This window comes from Hyperolius riggenbachi, chromosome 11 (genome assembly GCF_040937935.1).
Source record: "Hyperolius riggenbachi isolate aHypRig1 chromosome 11, aHypRig1.pri, whole genome shotgun sequence".
NCBI classification, from domain to species: Eukaryota; Metazoa; Chordata; class Amphibia; order Anura; family Hyperoliidae; genus Hyperolius; species Hyperolius riggenbachi.
Window position 1 is genome coordinate 100075380 of NC_090656.1, and position 17228 is coordinate 100092607.

The 17228-nt window shown below is 45.5% G+C and overlaps 1 protein-coding gene across 1 annotated transcript in view; it reads right to left on the minus strand.

The window, feature by feature from the left end:
* Nucleotides 1-9721, minus strand: part of BBOX1 (gamma-butyrobetaine hydroxylase 1) — a 181316-nt gene extending 171595 nt beyond the window's left edge. The window contains exon 1 of the mRNA XM_068261512.1: nucleotides 9602-9721. The gene's annotated coding sequence lies outside the window, so the exon portion shown is untranslated. The remainder of the gene's footprint in view (nucleotides 1-9601) is intronic.
* Nucleotides 9722-17228: the final 7507 nt, after the last annotated feature.

Here is a 17228-nt window from a genome sequence, read left to right on the forward strand (position 1 = left end):
TTAAAGGGATCTTAGCAGCTCCTGGTTACAAATTGCTGAAAGGAAGGCCGTGTTTGAGAAATTAACCCCCCTGCTCCCTTTTCACTGCCATTGCCCAGGGCTGGTATGAGGTTCATCAAGTGTTAAGGTAGCCATACACTGGTCGATTTGCCATCAGATTCGACCAACAGATAGATCCCTCTCTGATCGAATCTGATCAGAGAGGGATCGTATGGCTACCTTTACTGCAAACAGATTGTGAATCGATTTCAGCCTGAAACCGATTTACCATCTGCTGAGCTGCCGCTGTCCACCTGGCTTCCCCCCCCCCTGCATACATTACCTGAAGCCTGGTCCCAGCATCTTCTCCGCATCACGGCATCCGCGCATAACTTTCTGTCACTCCAGTGACAGCGGACGTTCAAATAGAGCGCCCTCTATTTGTACTTCCGCTGTCACTGCAGTGACACAGGAAGTTATACACGGATGCCGTGATGCGGAATGCGATGCGGAGAAGATGCCAGCCGGGAGGTGATGCGGAGAAGATGCCGGGGGCCCCCCTGTCCGCGGGCGATCAATGGTAATTTCCCGCACGGAGCGATCGACGGGACCGATCTATTTCGGGACGAAATCGATCGAAAACTTAGCGTTTAGCGTGAACGATTTGACAGCAGATTCGATCCCAGTGATCGAATCTGCTGTCAATCGGCGGGTAATCGGCCTAGTGTATGGCCAGCTTTACTTATTGTATCTCTTTGAATTAACATTATTTTACAACCCACCCACCCCTAAACTTAATGGAGTTGTTTGATCTTAGCTCCTGGGCTATTACATCTAATTAGAGGTGTTCTTATCTGCCTTGCAGATTGAGTAGGTGGAAGAATACTGACTGTAATTAACCCTTTAATGTAAAGATGAGGTAAAATGAACTTTTTTTTAGTAATAAGCCACATTGTTAGTATGCATTTTTAATGTGCTTATGAGATGCCCTGGGTGCTAAAAATGATGCTCGGTTCATCTTAACATAGAATCCGTTTCGATATGCTATTTTGCCCATTGTGGTCTGTTTCATCGGACCACTTTAGGCTGTGATGTGGACCTTCCCTTAGATACTCCCCCCCCCCCCCCCCCCCCCCCCCGGGTTAAAAACTAGTACTTTGTTTAGCCGTTTAAAGCATACAATGCATTTTTACTGTTCTGTGTTGGAAAATGATGTGGAAGCTGCCAGTGTAGTAGGTTATTTATGTGTTTTTAAGAGCTTCTCATTTTCTCTTTTGAATTTTTGCTACAATATTACCTTTTCAAAAACAAACAGATCAAAGCTGTCCAAAGTCACTGAACCCCTCCACAACAATTACAAACATTCTGGGTTTGTTTAAAACTTTGATTGCCTGGAAAAATTAATCTTTGCCAGCAGACACTCAGACTTTGCTGTCCTGGGATCCAGGGATTTGAGGCCTAAATAAAATGGGCTGTGCGTTCCATCAAAATTCACAGAACTTCTATTTCAAAGCATTTCAATCACCGTTAAAATAAAACAACCAGGGCTCCATGACTTATCTATATATATAATAGACTAAGTGCCTCAACCTTCAAACAAGAAGAAGAAGTACTTTGCATGAGAAAATGTATGCATGCTCAAACACCAAGTTTAAGGCCTCTTTTCCACGGACTGTTGAGCTGTATGCTCAGCAAGCAGTTACCAGGCAGCAGTGAGCAGATACCAGGCAGCAACAAGCAGTTACCAGGCAGCAGCAAGCAGTTATCAGTCAGCAGTGAGCAGATACCAGGCAGCAGCAAGCAGTTACCAGGCAGCAGCAAGCAGTTCCAAGGCAGCAGTGAGCAGATACCAGGCAGCAACAAGCAGTTACCAGGCAGCAGTGAGCAGATACCAGGCAGCAACAAGCAGTTACCAGGCAGCAGCAAGCAGTTATCAGTCAGCAGTGAGCAGATACCAGGCAGCAGCAAGCAGTTACCAGGCAGCAGCAAGCAGTTCCAAGGCAGCAGTGAGCAGATACCAGGCAGCAACAAGCAGTTACCAGGCAGCAGTGAGCAGATACCAGGCAGCAACAAGCAGTTACCAGGCAGCAGCAAGCAGTTACCAGGCAGCAGTGAGCAGATACCAGGCAGCAACAAGCAGTTACCAGGCAGCAACAAGCAGTTACCAGGCAGCAACAAACAGTTACCAGGCAGCAGCGAGCAGATACCAGGCAGCAGCAAGCAGTTACCAGGCAGCAGCAAGCAGTTACCAGGCAGCAGCGAGCAGTTACCAGGCAGCAGCGAGCAGTTGTGAGAGTTTGAGAGCCATTTCACTGCCTATTCACAGTCCATGGAAAAGAGGCCTTACCCTAGCAAGTCTGACATTGCAAATCTGGCCTAATTGGCTATTCATGAGGCAATGCTCATGCAAATGCATGCACAAACCAATACCACAAAGCAGTCACCCTGCTACATGCTACATTAGCACTATCCGGCTTAGTGCACACCAGAGCGGTTCGGCAGCGTTTTGCCATCCACTTGCGGCTGCGGACACGCTTGGGTAATGTATTTCAATGGGCTGGTGCACACCAGAGCGGGAGGCGTTTTGCTGAAACGCATACTCCCGAGGTGAGGCATTTTTTGGATTGCGGAGGCGTTTCTGCCTCCAATGTAAAGTATAGGAAAAACGCAAACCGCTCTGAAAAACGGCAGTTCAGAGCGGTTTTGCAGGCATTTTTGTTACAGAAGCTGTTCAGTAACAGCTTTACTGTAACAATATATGAAATCTACTACACCAAAAACGCTTTACAAAACCGCAAAATGCTAGGTGAAATGCTACAGAAAAATAAGAAAAAGCGTTTAAAAATCTGCTAGCATTTTGCAGATCTGCTAGCAGTTTTTGGTGTGCTCCAGGCCTCCAGGAGCGCCACGGGGAGGATTCCCAATGCCCCCTTTTTATACAACTGGGGGGACCGCAGGGTCCCAGGCCCTCTCACTGCCTGGAAACTACAGCGGCACCCCGGAGGGGGAGGCTGGGTGGCGTGGACGACCCCCCCCCCCCCCTAAGTGTGGCCAGCGCCGGGGAGAGCCGTCTGCACCCACCTCCCAATATTAAAAACAGGCACTTACCTTAACGTCCATTGCGTTCTGCTACATGCGCATTAATTTGGGGGCACCACATGAGAAAGGAGAGAAGCATGGGTCACCCCGAGCTTTAGAGCTCAGGGCTGGCTCACATACAGCACTCCAGAGAGGGGGGGGGGGGAGGACAGGCGCACTCACTCCAGGGTTCACACCACCGGAGCAAGCCATCCACCACCTGCCTCCAAAGGATACAAACTGCACAAAATGCTTTCCATGAGAAAATGAATGCGCATGTAGCAGAACCCAATGGACGTTAAGGTAAGTGGCTGTTTTTAATATTAGGAGGTGGGTGCGGACGGCTCTCCCCAGCGCTGGCCACGCTTGGGGGGGGGGGGGCCGGCTGCGCCACCCAGCCTCCCACTCCGGGGTGCCGCTGTGGTTCCCAGGCAGCGAGAGAGCACTTTTCAGTATTGGTTTTTTGACCCTGCATAGTTTGGCATGCGAAAGCAAATGCATATTTGCATGAGCATTGCCTCATGAATAGCCAATTAGGCCGGATTTGCAAAGCCAGACTTGCTAGGGTTAAACTTGGTGTTTGAGCACGCATACATTTTCTCATGGAAAGCCTACTTCTTGCTTCAAGGTTGAGGCACGTACTCTATTAGATAGATAGATGCGGCGTATGCTACGACGCGGGTTGGCTAGTAAATTAAATAAACTAGCAAATTTGTGCTGGAAGAAGTAATTAAATAACTGATGTAGGCAATTAGAAAGTTTGGCGAAAAAAGCCACAGACATACCAGGGAGGGGATTCGGGATAAGTGCCACATTGCCTACAATTCAGTCATATTTATTAAGACTATTACGAGGGAGATGGGATGACATATACATTTTGAATAGAGCGGGGAATAATGCATTGTCCTCCTGGATCTCCAGCTGGAAGCTTGCATACAGAACATGAAAAAGGGCTGCTACAAATGTGAAAAGACTGATGGGGGGGGGGGGGGGGTGGTGTCAAGACAGAAACGAGGCTTGTAGCCTGGGAGTGAGCTTCACCATAAATGGTGAAAGCCTAGGTCTAATGCAGGACTAAACCTAAAATACACCTAGAACAATGGTTGCCCAAAGATATAATTCTGGTCATTTCAGCTGCCAGATCTTTGTGAAAAACTGTCTACTCTACAAAAAAAATGTTTCTACTCTCTGTGCCAAGAGGCCTGATTTGCCATATGGGAAAGGGGGGAGGGGTGCCATACAGGAAGTAGCTGCAGCAGGAAATACCAAGAGCTGTAGAGTGTAGTTTTCCAGTATGTCTGATCGCCAGTAACCAATCAGCAGACATCAGGGCAAGACTGTACCCACACTTCACACTCACCAGAAACAATCACGAATGATGTTTTGGACTATCTATGGTGTCTATAGGCCCTTAGTACTGGACTGACTTAGGCAGGTGAACTGTAACCAGGACCAAAGATAATGTAAGCACCACAAGATCCGATGGCGAGGAACTAAATAGCTGAGGAGCACATACTAAGCATGTTATTCTATACATGTACACACCATTGCTCCTGGTCTTACTACTGGAGGCTGGGAAAATCCATGCTAGCTATGTAATATTTTCCCTGGATGTGTGTATTGGGATCTGTTCAGTAGTATGAGTTTCTCCATAGATTTGTTGTTTCTCAATCTGACCATTTTGGAGAGGTCATCTTAGGTACTGTACGTACAACACCTAAGCACTTTTATAAAAATAATCCTTCAGATATCTGAAATGGCTGAAGATAATCACAAACGTGATCACTTCACCAGTCATTCTGGGGGCTCTTTTCCACTAAGGCGTTTGCGATGGCTGAATCGCAAAAACGCAAACTGCTAGTGACTTTCCAAATCGCTACAGTTTGCTTTTAACATAGGAATCGCGGTAGGTCATTTCCACTACCGCGATTCGTTTTTTGCCTGATCGCGAGGCGGAACGATTATTGCAGCGAATTTGCTATGCACTGCATAGCATAGCAAAATCGCGATCGCAAATGTTGGGAAATCACCGGGAATTTTTTACTTTTTGCTGAATCGCAATCGATAGCATTCAGCGTGAACGCTAGCGATTGCTAGTGGAAAAGAGCCCTAACTCTTTCTACAGGGAGACACACGAAAATCCGGCCTATCTGCCTGCCACCTACACTAGCATACAGACACATGCTGGCCAGTCTGCCCCATGCATCTATTACTCTCTCCATGCTGTGTGTATGCTCTCTAGCTTTATTGAAGTCTGTGTCATCTACTATCATACGAGATCGTTACTCAACGTGTTACAGCAAATGCAGGCGACACAGGATTCTATAATGCAGGAGAGCACACAGAGAGTGTAATAGGCACATGTGGGCGGACCGGCTTACGTCTGCACGTTTTCTGGTGCTCGTGACAGGCAGACAAGCCAGTTTTTCTTGTGCAACCCTGAAGAATTGAAAGCTAGGCATGGCTTATGGAATCCCTTACTGTTTTGATAAATAAAAATAAATAAATAAATTAATTAAATAAATAACAGTTACTCCTAGAAAATCCAATCACCTGATGTTTGCGTTAAAGGAGAACTCTACCCAGCATCACACATTGGCATGGAAAGAGACAAGTCCAAACCTGCTGTTCATATTTATGTAGAAGAAATCAGCCACGGGAGTCTCCATAATCTTCCCACTACAGGTTTCCTCTAGTAAGATATCCCTTCCCTACATTTATTCATTAATCTTCAGATACGATCCCTCCCGCAACCTTCACTACTCCCACGACACCCTCTTGTTGACCAGCTTAGAAACCTCATCTCACTATTGCATCAAGGACTTCTCTCAAGTGTCACCTCTCCTTTGGAACTCTTTCTCACAGCCTGTTGCTCCAAGCCTAAACATTTTTAAGCTTACTCTTAAAGTGGACCTGAACTCTTGCACTGGACAGAAGGAAAACATATAGAAATATACTCTATATGTACGTAGAGAGTTTAGCCTGTCTAGTCTCCCCTCATCTGTGACTAAGCACAAGTTGTCATTTGATCCCTTATCAGTATCAGCTGACTGCCATGGCATATAGCTCATTTGTAGACACAGGATGTATGTCTGCTTCCATGAAAGCAAGAAGTAGACAAACTGTAGATTTATTGCAGGATTTATATCAGCTGTAAGAAATATTTTTTCTTTAAAGGATATTATGCTGTGGCTTATCGTTTAGAGCTGAAAGGAAGTTCTGAGTCCAGGTCCGCTTTAAAGGAAATCTTAAAGAAACACTATCAATACCCAAATGTTCTAAAATAAAGGTGTACAAATAATGTCTTAGTAGCAGTGTAAACATTTTCCCACTTTTCATGTTAAATATCAAAAGCTTTAATATATTGAGTGTAGGAAGCTTTATTTGGAACAAATTGTTTGCAGAAGGGGTGTCTACTTCAATGCACAGCCAGTGTTGCATATCAGACTACAGAGTATTTTTCTCTGGAAAAAAAGTATGACAAGCTGTGGTGTCACAGACAATTACAAACGTCTATGACAAGTTACATTTCCTCTGCTCTCTTCAGACACTTCAGTCAGAGACACAGGACACTGCAGCTGCTGAGAACTTTCTCTCTCACACACAGGGTTAACAGACGATGTGTGAGGGGAATTTCCCCTCCCCTCATGGTTCATTCTGCCATCAGTTTTGGCGTCAGTAAAGCGTGAAAGTATTTTGATAACAGTAAACAAAGAGGTTGCCAGTGAAATATATACACTCACCTAAAAGATTATTAGGAACACCTGTTCAATTTCTCATTAATGCAATTATCTAATCAACAAATCACATGGCAGTTGCTTCAATGCATTTAAGAGTGGGGTCCTGGTCAAGATAATCTCCTGAACTCCAAAATGAATGTCAGAATGTCCAAACTGAATGTCAGAATGGGAAAGAAATGTGATTTAAGCAATTCTGAGTGTGGCATGGTTGTTGGTGCCAGATGGGCCGGTCTGAGTATTTCACAATCTGCTCAGTTACTGGGATTGTCACGTATAACCATTTCTAGGGTTTACAAAGAATGGTGTGAAAAGGGAAAAACATCCAGTGTGCGGCAGCCCTGTGGGCGAAAATGCATTGTTGATGCTAGAGGTCAGAGGAGAATGATTCATGCTGATAGAAGAGCAGCGTTGACTGAAATATTCGCTCAATACAACCAGGGTATGCAGCAAAGCAGTTGTGAAGCCACAACACGCACAGCCTTGAGGCGGATGGGCTACAACAGCAGAAGACCCCACGGGGTACCACTCATCTCCACTACAAATAGGAAAAAGAGGCTACAATTTGCACGAGCTCACCAAAATTGGACAGTTGAAGACTGGAAAAATGTTGCCTGGTCTGATGAGTCTGGATAGAGTCAGAATTTGGCGTAAACAGAATGAGAACATGGATCCATCATGCTTTGTTGGTGGTGGCGGTGGTGGTGTAATGGTGGTGGTGGTGGTGTAATGGTGTGGGGGATGTTTTCTTGGCACACTTTAGGCCCCTTAGTGCCAATTGGGCATCGTTTAAATGCCATGGGCTACCTGAGCATTGTTTCTGACCATGTCCATCCCTTCATGACCACCATGTATCCATCCTCTGATGGCCACTTCCAGCAGGATAATGCACCATGTCACAAAGCTTGAATCATTTCAAATAGTATGATGTTCCTAATAATCCTTTAGGTGAGTGTACACCAGTACTTAGCAGCACTTCCCAAACAATTCCTATCTCAAAAAACATGTTAATCGATAGTGTTCTTTTAAGTCTAATAAAAAAAAAAGTATTTTTAAACTTGCCGGAGGCCTCTTGCAGCCCCGTGCAGTCATTCTGTGCTCGCGTCGTCCTTCCGCTATCTTCCAGCCAGCAGCGGCGACCCGCTCAAAACCCCCCGTCCCCGTAGTGTTTCCAGTTTCTGTATATTTTATGCACAGTTCACCAGTACTGATTATGTTTTACACTACACATCAGTTGTATGCATCTGTACCTGTGTTGCCAGATGTCCTGATTGTTCAGTGTGTTGTACTGCTCATGTATCTATGCTCCTCCTTATTGTATGTTTTTGTACTATGTACAGCATTACGGAAAATGTTGGCGCGATACAAATAAAAATAACAATAGTAATACTATGTTTTTAATAGAAAAGATATTTGGGGCTTGAATCACTAAAGCATGCAAAGTGTTAGCATGCCAGTGAAAAGCCACTTTGCACGTGCTAACATGGTTTGCACGTGCTAACATGCGTGTCAGTTTGCACACGTAAAGTGTTGCGCGCAAACGCTTCGCGTGCAAAGTACCGTAAACTGCACTGACTTCACGTGATAATGATAGTTAGCAGGTGAAGTCAGTGCAGATCACGCAAGCGCAATGTAAAACATTGATTATTACTGTATATACTTCATTATGCGGTGCACGTGCTAACTAGGGTGCTAAGTAGTTTGCACGTGCAAAGTTGTTGCTGTTTGCGTGCTAAGTTTTAGCGCGTGAACGGCGTTACGCGGAACACGTGCTAAATCTTAGCATGCAAACAGCAACAACTTTGCACATGTAAACTACTTAGCACCTTAGTTTGCACGTGCAAAGCTTTTAGGCGTGATAACTCATTTATCACGCTTTTGTGAATTAATTTGAAAAAGACTTTGAATCCAATAAACATCTATTAAGAGCAAGGGACATTCGATTTCTGACTGGAATCGATCAATCAAAACTTGATTGTAAATGCAGCAGCAGTTAACAAGGGTCACCTGATGGCTGCATAGCTTCGCACCACATTAGGCAGTGCAAATCTAGATGTGGCAGCATTCTAACTACTGTAATTTTAGATCCGAAATCTGTTTAAATCTGATGAAATACTGTATCTAGTGGTGCAAAGCAGTAAACCAGGTGACAGACATTTGATGTCAAGGACACATTGATAATTTAGTTGAACTACAAAAAATATATTACTGTATGGTACCTTTAGCTCTATGCAGTGGCGTAGCAATAGTGGGTACAGAGGTAGCGCTTGCACTGGGGCCCCTGGACCATAGGGGCCCTCCTTATCCGCTTAATTAGCTCTTTATTGGTGCTAAGCTGGTAATGGTCACCTCTGCATGTGCTTTGGTTAGTTGTAACCATTGATATCCTGTTCTAATCCCCAGTCTACACATCTCTGAAACTGCAGCTGTCCTTGGCAGGTTTTGGTGCCCCATATTAATGGTTATGTATAGAGTGCTTGAAGGGGCCCAATGTAAAACTCACACTGGTGCCCAGAGCCCCTAAGCTTTGCTACTGGCTCAAAGCAGTGTTCTGCCTATAGAAAAACAATGACTTGTGTTCAGCCTTTACATTTCCCAGAAGCTCCCATCCCCCAGCTCCTTCTGCATAGCTTGCACTTCCATGAGCTGCATTGAGTGCGTGCAGAAAGAGCTGAGAGTTAATAGGAACACTACACGTTCTCATACATGTATGTAATATATGGTTCTGCATCTTTTCAGCTTTGAAGCCCATCAACATAGTCAGATGTACAGTCTGCAGCACATTGCAGGACCCCCAGGCAATATACCTTCTGTTGTCTTTGCCTCTATTTCAGTCTCTCCCTTCCTGTCATGCTTGTTCTTGCTGGCAGATTATTTTCCTGACCATGTCATTGGATCTTAGGCACACAGATCCCAGCCCTGTGCTTCTGGAAATGTGACACCCACAACCTGTGCACAGTGAGACTGCTGATTCCCCTCCCCCTCTTCGTCCTCAAGGAACTGGATAAGAACGCTGCATGCCTGTCACAAGTTTAAAACTGAAACTGAACTTCCAAAATGAATTCCTTCCCTAGGCATTCATTCTTTTATCAGAGCATGCTGTAAAAATAAAATAAAAAAAATAAATAAAAAAAAACTTCTGCAGAAGGATCCTGTTTATCCTGTTTGTGGCGTATCCAAACACATTATAATGTAGCTTCATTTTCATTCAAACGTTTGACAAACATGCATCAGTACATGTAAATTTAGTCACCTTCGCCTTTATTTATAGAGGAACTGTAATGAAAATAACAAATACAATGTATTATTATTTTTTATTTTTACAATATTAATTTATAAATGATTTAGTCCAGGGGTCTCAAACTCAATTTACCGGGGGGCCGCAGGACGCAAAGTCAGGGTGAGGCTGGGCCGCATAAGGAATTTCACAATCGCGGCGCATTGCCGCCTCTGCCTGCCCCTCTCACTCTTCCTTCACAGAGAGGGGCGGGGAGAGGCGGCAATCCGTGCGGCGATTGATGTCAGGAGGGGCAGAGCTGAAGCTAAAAGCTCTGCCCCTTCCAGGAGATGACGGCGGATTGCCCCCCGGGCGATTTGGGGGCTCTGCAGCCCTCATTTAGCGGCGGGGATGCGGCGGATTACTTGGGAGCACTGAAGCGAACTATAAGGAAGCTTTTGCCGGCGAGGGCCACAAAATATTGTATCGAGGGCCGCAAATGGCCCGCGGGCCGCGAGTTTGAGACCCCTGATTTAGTCAGTGTTTGCCCATTGTACATGTTTGTACATCCTCCACAAACCCATAACCAACTTACCACCCTTGGGGCTTGATTCTCTAAAGCGTGATAACTGCTATCACAGCAGTTATCACGCGATCTGCTGCGCGCAGTGCTTATCACGCGAACATCGTTAGTTCACGTGATAAGCGAAGGTTATCGCACGATCACGTGTGCGTTTCATGTGAAAAGCGCATGTGATTGCGCGATAAGGGTAGCCATACACTGGTCGATTTGCCATCAGATTCGACCAACAGATAGATCCCTCTCTGATCGAATCTGATCAGAGAGGGATCGTATGGCTACCTTTACTGCAAACAGATTGTGAACCGATTTCAGCATGAAACCGTTCACAATCTGTTGTGGTGGTGGTGGTGCTGCCGCCGCTCCCCCCGCCCGCATGCCCGCATACATTACCTGCTCCGCTGGCGCGACTCCAGTCCCCAGGTCTCCGCTGCTCCGTCTCCACTCTGGTCTCCAGGTCCAGCATGCTTTACTTCTTCCTGCCTGGCAGGAAGTTTAAACAGTAGAGCGCCCTCTACTGTTTAAACTTCCTGCCGGGCAGGAGGAACTGAAGCATGCCGGAGACCAGCGCGGACACGGAGCAGCGGTGACCGGGGGTAGTCGCGCCGGCGGAGCAGGTAATGTATTGCCGCTCTATTGCGTCAGTCGTCGGGCACTCGAACGCCGCTAGCGACGCGCTCCCTACCCGCGGGCGATCGACGGTAATTTTCTGCACGGAGCGATCGACGGGATCGGACGAAATGGATCGAAATTCGGCGTGTAGCGCGAACGATTGGCTGCAGATTCAATCCCAGTGAAACGGCGGCAAATTTGGGCCAGTGTATGGCCAGCTTAACCTTTGCTTATCACATGAACTAACGCTGTTCGCTTGATAAGCATTGCGCCAGCAGATCGCATGATAACTGCTGTGATAGCAGTTATCACACTTTAGAGAATCAAGCCCCTGATGTGAAAAGAAAAGATAAGTCTTAATACTAAAATAAAACACTCCACTCCTGAATGCTGAAACTTGGCCACAGCCCTTTATTAAGGATAGAAAAGGTGAGTAAAGGGCCGGTTGTAGACTTTTTGCTGCCTGAGGCAAACTTATGAGGATGCCCCCCACTCCCTTCCCCAATTTGGAATGAACGCACATCAACCAACAAATTGCACTGCACGTTATAGCCGCAGTGCGACAAACAAAAACACCCTCATTATAGGTAGGTAGCCAGGTATAGGTGCCTCCTGTATAGGAGGCCAGGTATACGTGACCCCAGTATAGGTAGCCAGCTATAGCTTCCCCCAGTAATGGTATAGGTAGCCAGGTATAGTTGCACCCAGTATAGGTAGCCACGTATAGTTGCCCCAATATAGGGTAGCCAGGTATAGTTGCACCCAGTATAGGTAGCCACGTATAGTTGCCCCAATATAGGGTAGCCAGGTATAGTTGCACCCAGTATAGGTTAGCCAGGTATAGGTGCCCTCAGTATAGGCAGCCAGGCAGAGCTGCAGCCAATATACATTAGCCATGTAGGTTCCCCCAGTATAGGCAGCCAGCCTGTCCCCCCTTTCCTCCCGGAAGCTGCTCAATTACCTTCTCAAGTTGCCCCCCCGTTATGCTATGCTTGGGGGCTAACAGGCTTTAGTCAGCAGCCCACTCCTCCACCACAGTCCTCAGTCCCCCTCGGTAGAGCTTGTGGGCAGTAAAAAAAACGCGAGAACGGTTCTCCTGGTAACGTCGCATATTCAGGTAGTAAGTATTTCCTGCATATTCACCACTATGGGAACTGTCTCTGCACTGCCTGTGGCCGGGTCACTGCTGATCTGAGGTCTAGTGGGGGGATCAGGGTCTGTGGTGGAGGAGGGGGCCACTGACCTGAGAAGGTAAGGCTGCAGCCAGGGAGGGAGGGATGCCGCCCCTTTGGAAGACACCGCCTGACGCAAGTTGCTTATGTGTTTATAAAAACCAACATTATCAACACCATACCAATAAACACATAAATATCTTTAAAATAGCTATGCATGGCTTGTTGGCCCCTAAACACAGCATAACAGCAGCTCACACACCTAATTGTCCACCCACTATTATTTTGAATATTTTTACTTACTGGTGGTTTAAAGGGGATTTTATTGACAAGTTTGAAAATAGCACCTAGGACAAAACTCAAGATAAAACATTGATTGCATATGGGCCCTGGTCTCCCAGAATTCTCGGTGAAAGGGGAGCAGGGAAGAATTCCCCATAACTAATCAGCCTAGGCTAAGCATCACTGGGAGGGCAGGGCTATATTCAATATACAGAAATATAATGATCTAGGAAGTGTTTGTGATGCTGAATCAAGGAAAATCACTGTAAAATGTGTAAATTAATGTATTGCATTCTACTGCATGTCACTACAGTGCCTCCTTATAAAATCTCTGAATTTCTGTTCTCAATTTTACAAATATAATTCCCCACTTTTATTAACCACTTGCCGACCAAGTGGTTTCCTATTGATCTGTGCTGGGTGGGCTCTTCAGCCCCCAGCACAGATCAGATAGCAGGCAGGGCGATCAGACTTCCCCCCTTTTTTCCCCACTAGGGGGATGTCCTGCTGGGGGGGTCTGATCACCGCCGCTCTGCTGTGCCTTGCGGGGGGGGCTCCTCAAAGCCCCCCTCCGCAACGCTATTCCCCCCTCCCTCTCCTACCCTACCTCTCCTACCCCCATCCCTGGCTCTGTAGGCGGTACAGGACGGCGATACGTCCTGTACCGCCTCTGATAGGCTTCAGCCTATCAGACGGCGGCGATCCCCGGCCTATCATAGGCCGGGGATTGCCGCTCTCCTTTACGGCGCTGCTGCAGCGCCGTGCAGTGTAAACACCGGGGATTTCTTCCCCGCGTGTTTACATTTCGCCTGCGAGCCGCGATCGGAGGCTCGCAGGCAGTTCACGGAGACACCCTCCGTAAACTGACATGGTTCGAGCGGCCGTTTTCATGGAAACCCACAGACAACCAGTTTACGCCAATCGGCGTTAGCTGGTCGTCAAGAGGTTAAAGTCAATACTTTGTTTCCTGAAAATTTAGCTTTACAAAGTGAAGAAGGTCAGTACTGTGTGCTCCTGACATTGGTGATCAGAATCCTAGTTTACTTGCATTAGAAGTGTGTAAACATTCCTCCACTTGAGATCATTACTTTTTGCCGTAAACTTTTTTTTTTAAACTTGGAAACGGAGATCCATTGATTTTCATTGCAGCTGCTTTTCAAATTCGTATACCATTGTTTTACAAGTGTTGATAAATGGAAAATTACAGGACAGCGTCTCTGAAACAAACACAGCTGCTCTATGCTATTTCTGATGCTACTCAGCCCTATGAAAGGGATAAACGCCATGGACCCTTTGGCTAGATCCACACTACGCCACATTAGCAATATTGTATGGTCCCCTGTGTCTGTCCACTCCATTCTACTCTCCCCTGGACCACTAGACAGCCCCCGGAGACAATAGTGGCCCATCTCTCCTTTTCTTTGATTGGAATTTGTGGACTTACTACTGGAGCATGCTGCAGGTAAGCCCAGTGTGGTTATAAACCATTTACGCTGCATTTAGTGCCAGTGCTTTGTTTATTCTCTACATTTGAGGATACCATAGTGGACATGCTTGTTTTCTGTGCAGTGTCCGAAAACGTCTTACAGGATGGAACTTTGAATTCCGCTAGCGCAACAGAAACAGTGTATAATACATTTATATACATAAAAATTGGGCCTGTCCAAACGGATTCTATAGATACCATGTGAAGTGTCAACAGTTCATTTATCTGTCTATCTGTCAGTCTCCCATGCGGAAAATGGAAAACTGTACGATTTGATGTCTAGAGTGAACTTAGCCTTATGAGGCAGCAAACAGGGCTGTTTGCCCTAAATGTGGCAATTGGCACATACAGTACGTGTCATTGATAAAATATTTTTAGAAGTGTGAAATCACTCTGGAAAATACACGTTTTACAGCTTTTCTGCAGTATTATAATTGTGCTCAAATGCAAATTCTGACAGGTCAGCCGAATTATCAGTATTTTTCTGGTGAACAGCCTGTTCATCCCTTTATAAAAAGGCCCCTTTATACAGCATGAGTAAGCAGCTGTACATAGAAAAAGCAGTAATATATTACATCAATAATTAGAAGATAGCAGAGTGAGTGCACACCAATGCCTTAAAACATCCCTATACTTTTCATACACAGCGGTGCAACATCCGGATGGAAACCAGCTAAGTATCATGCAAACAAGAGAGAAAGGGGATATCCAGGAGCAACTTCGCCATAAAAAGTCCAATCTTTAATGCAAAACTTTCTTAAAAAACATCAGAAGGTAAAAAAACAAAGCAGCAATACTTAACGTTGTGAGGTAGTGCAGGAGGTGCAGAGGCTGGTCGACGATCGTTTCGCCCCGCTATGAGGGCTTTCTCGAGACCGTATGACCCCTTGTGCCTGCCACCATCTGTATATACTGGAAGCCGCACCCCCCACTTAACACCTAACCAATGGCAATAAGTCCCTGAAACAGGCTCACCTGTAACACCTGTAGTGAATAATACTCCGTTGACTCCCCTTACGTAACTTCCTGTGCGTCCTCTCGGCATGTGCTTCCTCTTAGTGGAACGCACACACTTCCGCATACATCTGCGGAGTCTCGAAGCGCTGTATCCAATGATACATTTACGTCTTATACAAAGCTACGTAAGTCCTAACCGGGATTATCGCCATCTTGTGGAGCTTTTCAAAATTACTTCATCTTGTATATGTTATTACTATACGAGTGAATTACAATGCCACCTAGTGGTCTACTTGAAAACTACATACCCACATATAAAACTGTCAATGAAAGGCCAGAGGATTTTTACTGTGGCTCCCAGTAAACACAGACCGCACAATAAGAAGCATACAAAACATATATTGATCATGAACAGTTAAAAACATAAGTAATTAATCATCTAAATAATCATATCTATAAATGCCAGGAATATTAAGTAAATATGACCTCAGTGGGAATAGCAGTGGAGAAAAACTCCAGTCAATCATTACATATTTCATCAATCAACTTCTTTTGCAATACACAGGTGAGGTGAATCTATGTCTATATATATACATTTTCATGAACCTCAATATCTCACGCTAGGTAGGTCGGGTTCACCCCAAACCTAACCCAGATTGCTAAATCATTGGTTCAAATACAACAACATGACAAATAGATCGTACCACCCCTCGACACTCACTATGGACAAAGGGGAAGGTTCTTTGCTCTACCCCCCTCAGATCCATCTGCTCATAGTGTCACCCTTAAAGAAAAACACCCATGTCTATCCTATCATTGAAACCTACTGGGCCCTCCGTACCTAGTCTAATAATCCATCTACTTTCTATTTGTAGCAACTTTTCATCTCCATTATATCCCCCTCTTAGATCTTCACTGAATTTATCAATCCCGAAAAATCTCAGGCATTCTGGGTTACCCCCATGAAATTTTATAACATGCTCAATCAACCTCTTTGAACCCTTCCCATTACCAATGGATCTAAAGTGCTCAGAGAACCTTTCTCCCATTGGTCTGGTTGTCTTTCCTATATACATGAAATTACAAGGGCATGTCACTGCATACACCACCATTTCTGTCCGACAATTGAAAAAATGTTGAATCTCATAATTTTTGTTTAAAAATGAGAACCTTGTTCCCCGTTTAAGGTATCTACAGTACATGCACCTATTACACGGGTAATTCCCCAGAATTCTAGATCGATTTAACCATGTTCTAGTTTGCTCAGTTCTGTATTCACTTTTCACTAGATGGTCTCTGAGATTCTTACATCTTTTGAATGAGATACAAGGTGGTTGAGAGCATTTATCTTTGAGTAGTGGATCTGTTCTCAAAAGTCCCCAATTTCGTCTAATAGCTCCTGCAATATGTTCTCCTAAGGGGGAATGTGAAAAGTGCATAAAAAAGCAATCCTTCCTAGATTTTTCTTTTTTTCTCAAAAGATTTTTTCTTTCCAACTTATCCACTCTGGCCACTGCCGAATTTAGCACTTTCTCCTTGTATCCACGAACCCTGAATTTTTCCTTGACTTCCAATATCTGCTGTTGCCCTACTGCCTCACTTGTATTGTTTCGTTTCATACGTAGCATCTGGCTAAATGGCAGGCTGTCTTTCAACCTAGTCGGGTGATAGCTTTCACCATGTAGTACCATATTGGACGCTGTGGCCTTTCTGTAAGTACTTGTGGTAATCTTGTTATCCACCACTGTCAGCTTCAAGTCCAGAAAATCCAATTCTAAATTCCCCCAACTATAGGTCAGATGTAAATTAATGTCATTCTGATTTAAGACACCAATCCAATCTTGAAATTCCATTTGGCTTCCTGCCCAAACTACTAGAATGTCGTCTATGTATCTGGCCCAGAGGCGGACCCGAGCGGCACCCCAACCCCTCCCGGAAAAAACCTGCTCGAGCTCCCAATGTCCCATGAAGAGGTTGGCAAACGTAGGGGCCACAGGGGTCCCCATCGCTGTGCCAACCTCCTGATGGTACCACCGCCCGTCGAAGAGGAAGGAGTTACCGGTCAGGACCGCCTCCAGGCCAGACAGCACAAACGAATTCTCCTCTGGACTCTCCTGTAACAAAGGCA